Source organism: Oryzias latipes, chromosome 7 (assembly GCF_053564925.1).
Source record: "Oryzias latipes strain Hd-rR chromosome 7, Olatipes_Hd-rR_3.1".
Taxonomy (NCBI): Eukaryota; Metazoa; Chordata; class Actinopteri; order Beloniformes; family Adrianichthyidae; genus Oryzias; species Oryzias latipes.
Genome location: NC_136243.1, coordinates 1,279,259 through 1,294,665, shown reverse-complemented (window position 1 = coordinate 1,294,665; position 15,407 = coordinate 1,279,259). Strand labels below are relative to the sequence as shown.

The 15,407-nt window shown below is 39.9% G+C and overlaps 1 protein-coding gene across 3 annotated transcripts in view; it reads right to left on the bottom strand.

Annotated features, from left to right (window-relative positions):
* Positions 1–9,252, bottom strand: part of LOC105354474 (membrane-associated guanylate kinase, WW and PDZ domain-containing protein 3) — a 159,419-nt gene extending 150,167 nt beyond the window's left edge. The window contains exon 1 of one of the 3 annotated variants that reach the window (XM_078950001.1): positions 8,793–9,252. The gene's annotated coding sequence lies outside the window, so the exon portion shown is untranslated. The remainder of the gene's footprint in view (positions 1–8,792) is intronic. The other 2 variants (XM_078949999.1, XM_011477671.4) reach the window with 2 other exon arrangements.
* Positions 9,253–15,407: the final 6,155 nt, after the last annotated feature.

Genomic DNA, 15,407 nt, shown 5'->3' with positions numbered 1-15,407 from the left:
GTCAGTGGGTGAGTTTTATACTTATTTAATAAATTCCTCCTGAACTATTACCATTGTTAGATTTATACGGCAGCATGGAAATATTTATGCACATTTTAACTAGCCAAAGGTCTAAATAGAGTTAAAATTATTTACAATTTGCTTAACATATTTTAATTGCAGGCTGAAGGTGGCACATTGGAATGGAGGTGTAAGTTGTGTTCTGCTACTTTAGCACTATTACTACATAGACAATATTCCAAAGTGTCTCCACAGACACGGCAGTGGAGACACTTTGGAATATTGTCATGTCTCTATTACAGTTGCATTAGCATCTTTCCATCATTTGAAACCATGAAAGCTCATCTGTCCAGATCTCATATGGATTCATGTAGAGTAGATGCAGTCAGAGGAAATTGTGAAGTTTTTACATGTTTTTTGTGCCACTTAAAGCTGGCCTTTTCTGAGACTAAGTGAATTTCTACTTTGCATGATTCAGAAACGGATAACAAATTATTTGTAAACACCTGTAAGAAGCCATGGTGTAACTTGCCTTAAAAATGACTTTGGGTCTTTGACCTGAAGTGGATTATGCCATGAACACTGTATTGTGATCTCACTAGAATTAGCCATCTAGAAAATGAATAATTTTATTATTTCTTAAAGTACCTTAAATAAACATTGGAAATGTTTGCTTTGCATTTGCTTCAATGGTAATGATTTTTTTGTTCTTTTAGGACCAGCGTGATGTGAACATGAGATGGGCACTTGTCCTTGCACTTCCTGTTTATCTGCATGAAAATGCCTCCAACTTCTTCCAGACCTGTCCATGACTCCCTGTCAATGCTTTTGTCTAATCATTCAACTGAAACTCATCATCATTCAAATAACACAAGTAAATAACAACAAAGAGGACTGGTTTATATCATTCTGCAGACTGACAGGTAGAAAAAACTTAGCCAAAATGGAATGGAAAGTTTGACGCATTAACTATTACAGTCCCACCCTGCCTATATTTTTACTATTATAAAATCGTTCCTAATGGTCTTTTAATTATGATTATGCCGTTTTAAGCCAAAATCAAAAAGCATATCTCGTCCTTTAAAGACATTTTTTTCAGCATTACTGCAATTTCGGGACTACTGAGCGCACCTGAAATTAAGCTGCACCTGCTAAATTAAAAAAGAAAAAGATAATTGTACATATAGAAGCCGCATGTTTTATAAGCCACAAATGTCTACATTGTAACAGGGTATAAACAGTGCCTTTATAATTGATGTCCGGCTGGGCTGCTATGACTGAGATCAGCGTAATAAAAAGTCAAAATAAACATCGACGTGTTTTGATATTCTATGATTCAAATTTTAATGAGTGACATAATAAATAGGTCAATTGTTTGTAGTTTGTAAACTGAGTGATTTTTAAATAGTTTTAAAAATGAGACGGAAGATGAAAGGCAAACATCAGGGACTCCGCAGGTTTTTCAAATGGATGAAGACAAACGTGCCACTTCAGAGTCGTCATGTGAGGACCTCCGACTGCAAACAGAAGGGTGAACTTTCAATTTCTGGAGGGAGAAAGAGCGGGAAACGTTTCATTTACGCCAAAGACCAGCCAAAGACATGAAAACGTCACAGTTTTGAGGCGTTTTAGCTGAAGGTGTGGGGATGGAGCTATCTGCCAGGACTCTGATTGTAGGAAAAGGCTGATCCGACCAATATTTTGGATCGGGAGCAACTGGATTTTTCAAAATCAACAAGCACCAGCATTGTCTAAAAACTGCAGGAACATTGCGAACTGCAGAGCACTGCAAAAGTCCTGTCCGCTCGCCGCTGTTACGGGAGGCGGAGTCCACTCCGGTGACGAGTGAGACTTTCACGGTGCTCCACAGTTCCTGCAATTTTTAGACAATGTTGCTCCTCACTGTTCTTAAACATCCTCTGCCTCCAAAGTAAAATAATGATGGGTTTCCTCCTCATTGGATTTCTCCCTCCACCTACCACAGTAGGTCCTCTCCTCCACACTGCAGCATCTGATACAGATTCATCTTCTGACTAATTTGTAAATGAAGGATCACTTTTTCCAGAAACTACCATTTATTGTCATATTTTATCTTTCATTCAAAAAAATCTCAATCATAAGAAAGTTTAAAACAAGTAGAAGTTAAGCTAATAGTCTCAAGCTAACATTAGCGGCACAAACAAAGCCGTAGATGAGGCGGTAAGGAGGAGCAGAGCAGGGAGACTTTAACCTGCTGCTGATTTTCCTCTGCTCCTGATCCACCATTATTTGAATAAAGAAAAAGTTTTAATCTTAAATTATTTTATAAATGTCCTCCATTTTCAGAAAAATGCTAAAAAACTTTTTAAAAACACAATTTTAATTGGAGTTGGTCCTTAACCCTTGTGCTATCCTAGGCACTTTAACATTGGGAGTTGGGTCATCTAGACCCACTAGACAGTGCTCTAAACCTTTTTTCTTCAATGATTTGTGATCTTCACTGGTGTCCATGGATTACATGAAATCTTTCCACCTTTATCCACCTTTGTCATGGTAGGAAGAACACGTCAATGTAAGGGGGGGGGTCATCTAAGATAGCACAAGGGTTAAAGCATCGCAGCCAGTAGATTAAAAGCTAACATAGAATGTTAACATGAAAAGATTCCCATTGACAGGTGGCAGGAATGTTACTTTTGGACATTAGTGTGATGAATATCTTTGAGGGTCTGACCTCATCTGTGTTTTTTGTTCTCTAGTCTCCAGATGACACTGTCGTGGTTCTCCTCTCAGTTGTCGTGGTGACGCTCCTGATGCTGCCGTCAGTGGTCCCACAGATCTGGCTGACTCTTCGGGTACATCTATGCTCTGGACCTACAGTACCCCAAAAAACTTGAACTTGCCTCCACATTTATTCAGAACGCTGTCATGAGCCTTGGCTTGTCATGACAGCAAACCACTGAGAACCACTGAAAGGATGTTTATTGACGCTGAAACATGTTTTGTTGAGTGAGTCTCCCAGAATGGACTATTTGTTGGTTTAAGTGTTGTGTTATGTTGTGTTTTTTGTTGTGATTATTTGCTTTTTCTGCCGTACACTTTTTGTATAATGCAGTTTTATCGCACTGATTGTTTCTTCATCCTCTTGAAATTTGTGCATTTAAAAAAAAAGAGCGATTAAAAAAAGTGTATTAAGCAATCACTGTTGTTTGGCTTTCATGTTTGTTGGTTTTTATCAATGTTAGCTTATAACATTTTATAGTGGGACAGTGTCAAAACCTCTGTTTAGAATATATTTCAAGTCAAGTCAAACATTTTAAGCTAAAGAATTTTAAGTATTTTTAATGCTACACACATTTAATGAGTTACAGAATTTATAAAACATTTGAATGCACTTACATATTTTATGAGTTGAGTAATATTTTACAAATATAGTTAGTTAAAAAAAAAATTTAAGTTGGAAAATATTAAAAAGCTTTGAGTAAATGATCTCTTTTTTATCAGTTGAGGAATCTTAATCATTTTTAAGTTCAGTCAACTCGCTGGGGTTTACAGTGCATGCATAGGGAGAACTTGCAAACTCCACACAGATCAGTCCCAGGATTTGACAGAAGGGCCTTCTTGCTGTGAGGCCAGAGCGCCAACCACTGCCCCACCATGCATCAGGGCGCCATTCGCTGATTTTTTTTTTTTCAAAAACTAAAAAGCATTGATTTATTTGACTTCAGAGTTAAACCAATTGAATTGGTTAGTTTATTTTGTAATAAACCTGCTAGTTCAAAAATTGAGGCAAACTGATATGGATGTTGGTGGTTTACTTTCTTGTTTTCCTAAAAAATAAAGTAGGGTTTAACACATTAAAACTTTTCTTAGTATTAATAGATATAGTTATTTTTGCATGACTCGGTTTTCCTGTACATAACATGGAAAATTCAGTTTATTATTTTGTTATTATTCATTTATTTTCCATCTATCCATCTTCAGAACCTGCTGAATTCCTGTCTGGAGCCCATCCCAGCTACTGTTGGGCCAAGGTGGGGGACAGGTGCGCCAGTCCATTGCAGCAGGGCCATTTATTTCATTTTTATATGCATGAGAGAGATGGTGGAGAAAAAGGGTATTTGTCATCTTAAATTAATGTATACAAAATAAATTTGGATGTGGAATGGCAAGAGTCTGACGATATAAGTATTACGATACACGTCACAATGTGGAGACAATATTTCACTTCTTATTTAATAAATTATAACTTGGAAAAAAAACGGTATCAAAACACCAATAAGTCTGTCACATGAATAAAACTGTAAAATACATTTTATTCAATGATCAGAACATTGAGCACTGCAACTGTATCTCATACACAAGTTTCTTTTAACCAAAGCAAATCCGTGGTGCTTTTCTTTTCGTTATTTAAAAATATTTTTTTCCATACTCAACATTGTCTGATTTTCACAACAAAATAATTTTACCCACACTCAAAAAATTAAGTCATTGGATGAACTCAATTTAATTGTGGGCAGGATTTCCATCCAATAAATATATGTAACCCCACCTCAAAGAAAATTCTTCCATGTAATGAAATATAATTGAGTTAGTCCAGGGGTCGGCAACCCGCGGCTCTTTAGCGCTGCCCTAGTGGCTCCCTGGAGCATTTTCAAAAATGTTTAAAAATTTAAAAAGATGGGGGAGAGAAATATATTTTTTGTTTTAAAATGGTTTCTGTAGGAGGAAAAACAAGACACAAACATTCTTAACGTTTTCCAATGCTGTAAGAATGTGGAGAATAAATATTAAATTTCAACATTTCTGTGCGTCATAGCCTGCGAAACACGTTCCTACCAGCAGGGTGGCAGACCGCTAGGGAGTGATGTAAATGAACCACTGTCAGTTCTGTGCATTGCTTTGTAACAATTCAACCTCCACTCAGCGAGGGGAACGTCACAACGCCGTTCCACGGCTGGGGCATTAAATATCAAGACAATTTGCTCTCTAATATTACCAAGAAAAAAACTCATAACAGTTTGTTGTGCAGCCGTGTATTGTGTGAGCGTGACAAACGTACATTAAACACTTGTCCCAACACTTAAACATCAAAAACCCAATTTCCCCAAATACACAATATATACAAAAACCCACAGTTTTGTTAGCAGTTTTGCTAGCAAAAGAAAGAAATGTTCTGGAGGAAAAATGATTGTTCGACAGTCTCACGCGTTAGAGGGGAGGCCGCTCCGCCTCACTCGCTGGAACGCATTCCACCCGTCAAGGAAGCTGGCACAGATCCTCGTTCCTGGATGATCTGAGCTCTTTGGGAAAATATATTCAGTAGGCCAATAATCCAAGCTGGGAAAGGTCATCCGTATGAGAGATAGCTCTGTCAGCTGTGCACCCCCCCCTCGCGCTCCTGCGTCTCCTTCCAAAAAAAAGGTGTGTCGCCCTGTCACCTGGCTGTCACCTGTCAGCTGGTACCGTTGAACCAATGGGGTGACAACAAATACAACTCATTCATTGAAATAAAACTTTGAAATAAATAACCCAGTTTTCAATCTTTACGTCATGCGCTGAAACTCATCTGTAGTGGCAACCATTACAGCTTGATGAAGTTGAAAACGAATATTCTGATCTCCAACTACACAACAAAGTCCGATGGCTGTCCAGGGTGACGTTTTGCGTCATCACTTTTTCGTCTGTTTAGATCACGTGAAAACATTCCTGAAAAGCAAAGACCTGAAGTACCCGAAACTGGAAGATCCTGAGTGGCTGGAAAAGCTGCACTTTTTGGTGGATATGACTGTGACAAACACCTAAACGAGCTGAATGAAAGTCTGCAGGCGCCGCAAATGCTTGAAGCTGTTCTGTCATTCCAGCGCAAGCTGACTGTATTTGCCAGAGATGTACAGTGAAAGAAGAGAAGAGGATGCTGCTGTGTTTTACCCGTGCACTGACCTGCTAGGCATTTGCACAGAAATCAAACTTAACTGTATTAATTTGATTTTATATACTTTACCTTTTCAAAAGGCTGTTGTTTTCTTTTTTATAAAGGCAGGCTGCGTTTTATTGCACTCTGTTTAGTTCACAGTCACGTACTTTCCGTTTTATTGTTTTTTGTTCGAATCCTCAAAATAAAAATGACATAAAAAATCGGATTTGTTTATTACATTTCTTTAATTTTATCAAAGCATTGAAACATAATTTATTGATATTATAATGAAGTTAAACTTCCACAACAGAGCAGTCACGTGACGCGTCGTTTTCCACAGAATGCACTGCAGGGCAAATAAACATTTAATCGTTAATAATACTCATTATGTATTTGAAGCAGCTTAGTCATTTTGATAGTAGGCTAATATATCTAATATAGATACATATCGCATGTGTTGCCTTTCATTAGAAGGCTTAAATAGGGCTTTTAATATTTTGCGGCTCCAGACATATTTGTTTTTTGTCTTTTTCGTCCATTTTGGCTCTTTCAACATTTTGGGTTGCCGACCCCTGAACTAACCCTCCTCCGGGTCTGTGCGGCCCAGAGACTGCATGTATTTAGAAAATTACGAGCGAATAGATACGTTCTAAAAAGGAAAGTAAGGAACTCCTTAATGTGGCCCGGGGTGGGGGCTGTCAGGTGTCCTCCCTTAAATGTTCTCCTGCTTTCAAGCCTGGTCAATGTCACGCCACCAAGAGTCATATACTCCACTGTGATTGGTTGCTTTGTCAGCTATGCGCACGACAATGAAAAAGTGTCATTCATACAAACTGGCGGGACACATCAACATTAAACTTTCATATTAAGGGGGGGGCCGCAAAATATTATCTCGGGGGCCGCAAATAGCCCGCGGGCCACGTGTTAGAGACCCCTGCTGTACACTCTGGCACTGGTACACTAGCCGCAGGTCGGAAAAATGAATCGATAGTTCGCTTGCTCATAGCTCAGACGCACATATCAGGTTGTGATGATATTTGTCTCTGTTTCCTTCCCACAGATGTTTACGCGCGCTACCTCTAGGCCCCTCCCCCTCCACTCATTTTAGCCACTTACAGTGGCCATTCCCTGTTCTTCTCACACGCATTGGCCGCCTCACAGACAGGACATGTGTGCTCGCGTCTCATGGGTATGTGTGCGAGTTTGTGTGTGTGTGTGTTTGTGTTTGCGTGGGTGTGCACTCGCGTCTCATTGATTATTTCAATGCTCATTTCATTGATCATTGACTTGCCCCTTCCACGTTTAATGTATAAAAAAATACGGAGGGTGGGGGAGGCAAATTTACTGGTGACACATGTGCGACTGGATGTAAAATTCAGTTGTAAACTGTCAAATTTTGGTCGCAAAATGCGACCATTTGGTCGCAGTCTGGAGCCCTGATAGCATTAGCATGTTACCTTAAAGTAAAACAAAACCAACCTGGAGGTGTAAATGTAAAATGCAAATACAATACAGACACGTACCATAAACATACTTGGTCGAAAACCTTGTGGTCATGTGACCTTAAGTTGTCACAATGTTGGCCTGTCATGATGTCATAGAATACCCCAAACTAAGTTATTCAAGTCATAAACTGACCAATCAGATGCCTCAGTAAAACCACGTGGTGCCCCCACCTCAAACTTCCAACAAGCTAAATCGTGATCAGCAACAGTAGTCGTTCTGGAAACGCTGACTCAGACCGACTCAATCACTTTCGAGTGGCTCCAAATGGTGACGCCTGTATCGCGGAAAAATGGCGACTGAATTGGCTTCCTTTGGCTGGAAGGTAAGGCAACTTTCTACGGGTGACATCCTAGCCACTCTATCCCCCTCCAAGCAGCTTGCGGGAGAGATGTAAACAAAGGAATGATGGAAAATGAGCACAAGCTTACTCCACACCAACAGTTCCGCCCACAACTCAGAGATGAATTTCTGATGAACTCCTGCCGCAAACGACACAGGTTTGTCGATTTTAGCTAAAATTAGCCTAATCGTAATTAACAGACCACTGAGATCACTTTGAACATAGATCAGGAGATAATCGTAGTGGGACTGTAGGTGCCGCCGTGACAAACTTTTTCAGCTTGTGCTTATGTGTAACTTGATGATCTTCAACATACGTTTCTCCTACCCTGAAAGCCTGAAGCACCAAAGGTGCATGTTTGCAGTGGTTGTCTGAAGTCTTCAGATATGCATTCAATCCAGCAGTGAAGAGAGTGGATAAGATGTTTCTTGTACCTTTTCCACCTAGAAGGTGGTTTGTCTGTTATGGGCTTGTTCACTTGTGCCCTTGCTGACTGTTGGGAGTTGGCTGTTTGATCACCTTCTGGCTACTCATTGACCAACACCTCTTGTGCAAACCGCACCAATGAATGTCATCTGCTGCTCCAGGATTACTGTCCCTGCATGAGAATGTGGGAGGTCCTTCTGAATTATCTCAGCTGTTTTCCATCAAACCAAAACTCTTCCTCGCCTGCCGAGTTGCCTATCAGTAAGACTGAAGCCAGGCTGGTCTAGAGGTAAAAAAAATGTTAATCTGACACGATCTAAGATCACTAAAGGTGAGTGAGGAGCAGGAAGAGCACCTGAGCCCACGTGACCTGCTAGGGTGAATGTTCTGTGCTTCACCTGGGGCACCCCGGCCCCAAATCTTCCTCTATTGTAACTATAGTCGAACGGTGGCAGGAGACAAAGACCAGATCCATGTAAACATCGGCGCGTACGCGGTGTAACCCTTTGACATATGTTTCACGCACGCGCACTATGCAGGCTGCAGATCTGCTGACAGAGCGCTTCTATTACTATTCGAGCGCGCGGCTCATCACCAGAAAACCTCGACACCAAACCTCTGCGTTACCTTCATAATTCCTGCCGTGTGCGGTGCGAACGTCCCAGCATCTGCGCGTGCGGGTCTCCACTCGCGTGAATCCTCTGCTGGCTTTCAGTGTTTCGGTTTTCCCTCTTCTGCGACGGCGCGTGCACGCGCTACACTCCACTGCAGGTTAAGAAGACACGCGTGCGCACACCGGTCAGGAACATCGGACATAACGTGCACGTCGGTTTATTTCCGAGCTCATCTCTTCTAACGAACACAAAAAAGCGTATGCGTTTTTTGAGCGCATGCGCGTTGTACCCTAAGGTAGCTTCACTACAACGCGCGATCCCGTCTTTGTCTCTCCACTATTCTCTCTCTCTCTGCGCGTTAGGATGTGTGATTGTGTATGCGCGTGCGTGTTCAGGAAAAATGAAGGAAGTGACACAAAGCTCAGCCTCGGGGGGGCTTGTGTGATGATGAGGAGGGTAGTCAGGGTGTCATGGGTGAGTGCGAAGATGCGCATGTGTGCTTGATTTAGAGTTACCGTAAGAGTGACGTGAGCGTGCACGGAGGCTGAAGGTGGTGTATGCAGTGCTGGAGCCCGTCATTCTAACGCTTCAAAACATGAGACACTGGAGCAGTATGGACAAGATGACGTCATCGACAACAAACAACCTCAGCCACGAAAAACCTCTGGGAGAGCTTCTCCTTTGTGCTCCTTTATTTCCATCGAATGAGAGCTGATGATCGGTCAGAATTTTTTACACAGTGCAGAATAAACAGGATAAATAACTTAATCAAGGTTTCATTCTACCTGTTGATTCACAATCAGACCTGATGCTCCTGAGTCTTCCTCACTCATTAAGGGAGGCTGCTGTGATGAATATCTGTGTCCACTGATTGCAGACTGACAATGAAACCCCACATCCACTTCTGCGCTTAGTGGGGTTTATACACTCACATTTTTTGTTTAATCAAGGCTGTCTTTGAAGACATCCGAGGTTTGTGGAAACAGAAACTTTTGTCAAACTTTCACAGCACAACAGAAGTTTCTGATGGCGCTGGGCAGCTTCTATCATAGTCCCACTAATATCTTTTTTTTCTTTTTTCTAACTTGTCCTGACCAACAGCTGAGCAGACAGATGTGAGCTGAAAGCCTCTTGTTTAATTTCACTGTTAAAACAGGGGTTATGAATCTTTTGACACAGTAGATTTGAATAAACCCCTTTGTAATTTATGCTAAACTTTATTCATCTTCGGGGGGATAGGAGGGTGATTATGGAAGCCCCCCCTTCCATAATTTAAACCATGAAGCAGCATAAAGCAAAAGTTGCCAGGGGCCCCGTCCCCCGAAGCGCCGACCCCCCAGACCCCACACCCCCAACCCGACACAAAGAGAGAGGACCCAAGCAAACGCCCCCCCCCCCCCGGAACGAAGCCCATGACCCCTAGCACCACCCCTGGGAGAACTCTGGGCAGGACTCGTTGGGACCAAGGCAGCCGACGAGCCGGGGCAACTAACGATTGCCTCAGTGCAGACCCCAACCCGCCAAACCTCCGAGGTCCCGTACTGTCCCGTAGTGGACAGCTGCAGTGTTCAGCCGCAGATCCACTTTTGTTTTCACACAGGAGCTTAGTGACACAAACAGACCTCTGGTGAGGGTTCTGTGGTTTACTTCGGTTATGTTTTCTTCTTGCTTAGTTTTATGGTGGTTGACAAACTTGGTTATGTTTTGGTCATGTTCTTTGTTGCCCTTTGTCAGTCACGACAGTTTCAGGTAATCATGATCCACACCTGTCTTTATTTCAGTAACTGCCCTCAATCTTTTTTTTGTACGGTTTTCAGTTCATTCTTGTCAGGTCATCTTTTCTACTTTGTTAGCCTTTTTTGTTGCTCCCATGGTATTGTCATGTTTCAGTTTTTGTGTTAAAAATTTTAGTTCCTGTCACAAAGCCTGGTCTCCTGCATATTGGGGTCCTAAACAACCAGTTTGTTGTGAGCACCCTCACCCTGTCATCCACGGGGGAAAACTGTACTGTCCAGGTTCCAAGCTGGAGGGCTGGAAGCAGTCCCAAGCCTGCTGACACTCTCCACCACATCAAAAAATCCAACCCCCTTGAAGAAATGCTTCGAGAACCTAATGTTTGTTCCCTTTCAACCTTTGGCAGCAGCTCAGGCTCTACCCACAGAAGAGGATGTTTCAAAAAAAGGTATATATCAGGGGTTTGTAGTGTGAGATGCGAACCCCTCACTAACAAGCCAGCACTCTGTGCTCACACGATTTTTAGAATTAGTGAACTTTCTTATCACTTCTTTAGATTTCTTTTAAAACTACAGTTTTTCTCAGACGCTTTAGTACAATTCTCAGATCAGAAATTCCCAAAACTATTTTTTCAATCTTCACATCATGATGTCACTTGTGCACATCATATAAGCAGTTTCTCACTTTTTTGAACAAGTGGCAATTGCTTTGGTACATCCATGCAAATGATTATGTACAATTCTCTGCTCTTTGCTACATTGTCAATTGTTTATGTCATGTTGATCAAAATGTATTATATAGTTCACTGTGCAATAGTCTTACTCCTCAAAACACCTAGTCATTAGTTCATCGTATAAGTCAGTAACTGCAAAATGGTTGACCAAGTTGTCATAATGTGACAAACATATTTCGCTGCAAGAGAGGATATTCGCTGTGATGTGGATGAGAATTTGTGGCCTAACATACAGGAACGACAAGAGGTGTAGGACGACCACACCAGTTCCTACTGCACTGCCTGGACTGTTGGACAGAATATTGTCCTCTTTTTTTCCCTTTGTGTTACTGTTTGCAGTGGTTTTTTCTATGTTGGTATGACATGGTCTGTCAACAAATTACAATGTGAACAATAAAAGTGTAAATGTGAATCTTGTCCAGTCTCTTGCAATCAAACAAAAAAGGTGTAACTTCCATTTTACAATAATTGTCATCCAAACTTTAGCCATAGTTTCCATCAGAACCTCCCTCTAAAGTACACAGTTATATTGACAACATGACTAAGTCATTTGACTGTCTTGTTCGTAGACAATGACACAAGGACTTGACATTCTGATGGCACTGACATGTTCAATGACATAAAGACTTAGTTTGGAGAGACGAACTAAAGATTTTGAGCAAAGATTGCAGATTTAAATATATTTATACATATATATAAATATATTATATTTTATGTATATAATGTATATATAGATACATCATTTGTTGTTGTTAAAGAAGAGAAACAGTCAGCCTTAAAAGCTCAAACTTGAATGAAAATGCATTGTTGCAGGACTTCTTACAAATAAAAAAATTATTAGAAAGAATTAATTAAAAAATTAATTTCTAAACATTTAGACGTTTTAGACCTCTTTGACATGCAAATTAAATTATTTCGAAAAACCCAACAATAATTCAATAATAATAATAATAATAATAATAATAATAATAATAATAATAATAATAATAATAATAAATCAATAGTAAGTCAATACAAACACTAAATAATAAATAAATAATACGTCAATAAATAATAATAAAAATAATTATATTATTATTAACAATAATAATAATAATAATAATAATAGTAATAATAGTAATAGTAATAATAATAATAATAATAATAATCAAAAGAAGTCCAAAAGTGAACAATAGATTTACCCTAAAAAAATAATCTGGCCTCTTATCAAAATCTGTTTCCACAAACGTTTTGAACAGCCAGACTGTATTGCTAGTTGGTACCACAGTGATCCATCTGGATTAGCTCTTTTGATAGACAAGGCCCACTTTTTCCTTAAGTCTGAATCCATTGGAAACCTGCAAGAAAAGTTCAGTCACTGAGTCAGAAATGTATAAATCTGTATAAATAGCCTAGTATGCCGTATACAGGTTTAGCAAAATAAAATGTACATTTATATTGACAGCAAAATAAATGTACATCATGCAGCATGTTGATAATAGCCCTGCAGCATCATGCATGTCAACATGTGTTCTATTAATGAAGCCCCTGCAGCCTTAAAAGAAAAAAAAAATTAAAATACTTACCTGTGAAATGATATACCTTCCTCCTTCATGGACTATTTTTTCTAATTTTGTCAGTTGCAACCCAAACAATGAATTGGTATTATGCAAAAAATGTGTTCAAATGCATTCACTGCAGCAGTAACTTGACCTCACCAAGATGGCAGTGCTCTCCTCCCATGAGGAACCACGTGATGTCTCCTCTAGTGATATAACTCATTGACTTCAACACATGGATGTGCAAGGCGGGAATCGAACCTGCAATATTACGCTCATGGGTCGACCACCCTACCATTGCACCACGGCCGCCCACAGCAAAAAAGCAAAACAGCAAAACAAGAGGCTGTTAGGGATTCACAAACACTAAAGCAATTAGAGTTACTTAAACACACTGCTAATGAAATGCTGAAACGTAAACACATTTTAAAACTCAAAAGACAATTGATTTCACTGTAGTAACACAAGTGATTGGGTTATAATAAGTACATTTTTCTGACTTTCTCTTTAAATTTGGCTGACTAACTTCTTTACTAACTTCTGCCTTTATTTTCATCTTCAACTCTTTGTAATTATCAGTTTAATCAGTTTAAGACATGAAGCCTTGATTACTGATGCTTTTGTAAAGCTTATAAAATAAATAAATCAGATGTGTCTTCCATTCATTGTAATGAGATACACAAAGAGAAATGGTAAGGGATCGGCTATAAATCCAAGTATTGCTCACATCCCTGTTCATGAATGACTTATGATATGAATTGTCATTTTGTGGGAACTAACTAATTATTTCGTGGGAATTAATTATTGTTGTGTGGGAATTAATTAATTATTTTTTTACCCATGTCAGATGACGGGCTCCGTAAAAAACAAAGACATACATGGATCTATTTTTTCTGCAAGTGGCTGCATCAGAATGGGGAGGAGCAAGGAGATGGTGGCCCACCGACTGGAGTTTAAACGGAACAACTGCAGGATTTTTCTGACTGACGTTTTTTGTCTGCTCCTGATTCACCACAATTTGAACAATGAAATACTCAGAAATTCAGTTTTAATCTTAATAATGTAAAAATTTGATATAAAATGACGGTGAAGTTTCAACAATAATAAACTGTAGTGCAAACTTGGGAAAAATCTGACAGTATTCAGTTGTTTTTGTTTTGAAATGTGCAATACTGTAGATTACAATGCAGTGGGAAAAGCAAAAAAGGAAAAATGAATGTGATTTACAGGAAATTAATGTAAACAACTGAGCATTATGGGCAAAGAAAGTTCAAGATTTTACTTAAAATCAACTATCCAAGATTATTCTGGAAACGTTTGATTTGTCTCCAAGCCGGTTTACGTCCGTTTGGTAGCTACAAACTCTATTTTGTAGCTGCAGAATAGCAGAATGCATTATGAGAGTTAAAGTTTGAATCTGGTAGTGCTTATTCTGCCCTCACTGGAACTTTACTGTGATTTCTAGCTTGGCAGACAGCTATCAGGTTTCTTGAAAAACATCCAGGACATTTTTGAGAAGTACTGTGAAACTGAAATACAGAAATACAAGGATACTCAATAAACTTGACTGTGTTGCATTCTTAGTTCTCAGATAACAAAGATTCAACCATATGTTTTAAACATTCATAATAGATTTCATAATAGCAACAACCTCTGCCAGAAGCGCAGCTAAAACCTCATGTGTAAGTTTAAGGGGACGCAGCTAGAGCAGCTAAACATCTAAAATCCGACGAGCAATCCCTATCATTCTTTCCAAAGCTCCTCCCATGTGGGAAGAGTGTGGTTCATTAAACTCCCATGTACAGCCCTGTTCGTTAAGCTAAGGACTGAAGCTCTGTGTCTTGTGGTGTTATTCCTAGTTCTTTACAGGCACCAACAAAGTTTGTTGCGCGGTCAGAACGAAAGAGTTTTGCTGGTCTTGCTGATAGTGACAAATCTCCAAAGAGCATTAATGAAGTTTGCTGTCAATAGAGACTCCACTACTTCTATGTAAACTGCTGTTGTGACCAGACAAGAAAATATGACGGCCCAGCGTTTTCCTTAGGAAAGACGTCCTCTTGTCCTACGAACACAAATGTTACATGGCCCGAACACGTCTAATCCAACGTGTGTAAATGGAGGAACTTGAGCAACATGATCAGTAGGTAAGTTGGATATTTTTTTGGATTCCTTGTGTCTCCTCTGAACTTCAAACAGATGACACACGTGTAAGATGCTTGATATAAGTCTCTTTCTTCCCAGAATCCATAAACAAGTTGACCTAATGGCTCCTTTTGTGATTTCTGCCCTGGTGTGCGACCCGTTCATGGTAATATTGGGACCATCGATGTTGCAATGTGAGGATTTTTTGGGATGATTGTTGGATAGTTATCTTCCCAAGGAATTGCTGGTGATGTCAAGCAACCACCTATTCTCAATAAACCATCTGTATCTCTGATCGGGTCAAGCTTTCTGAGACAGCTGTGTCTTGAAACAATCTCTCTTTTATAAAGGTTTCTGATCCCCTCCTTGAAGATTTTGTGCTGTATGCAGCGGATGATTACAGTCCTAGCCTATGAGTGAGTCTGTCTTTGGTTCTTCTAAAACCTTAGAAAAAGCTCTGACTTTCACAATCAGTTTATCT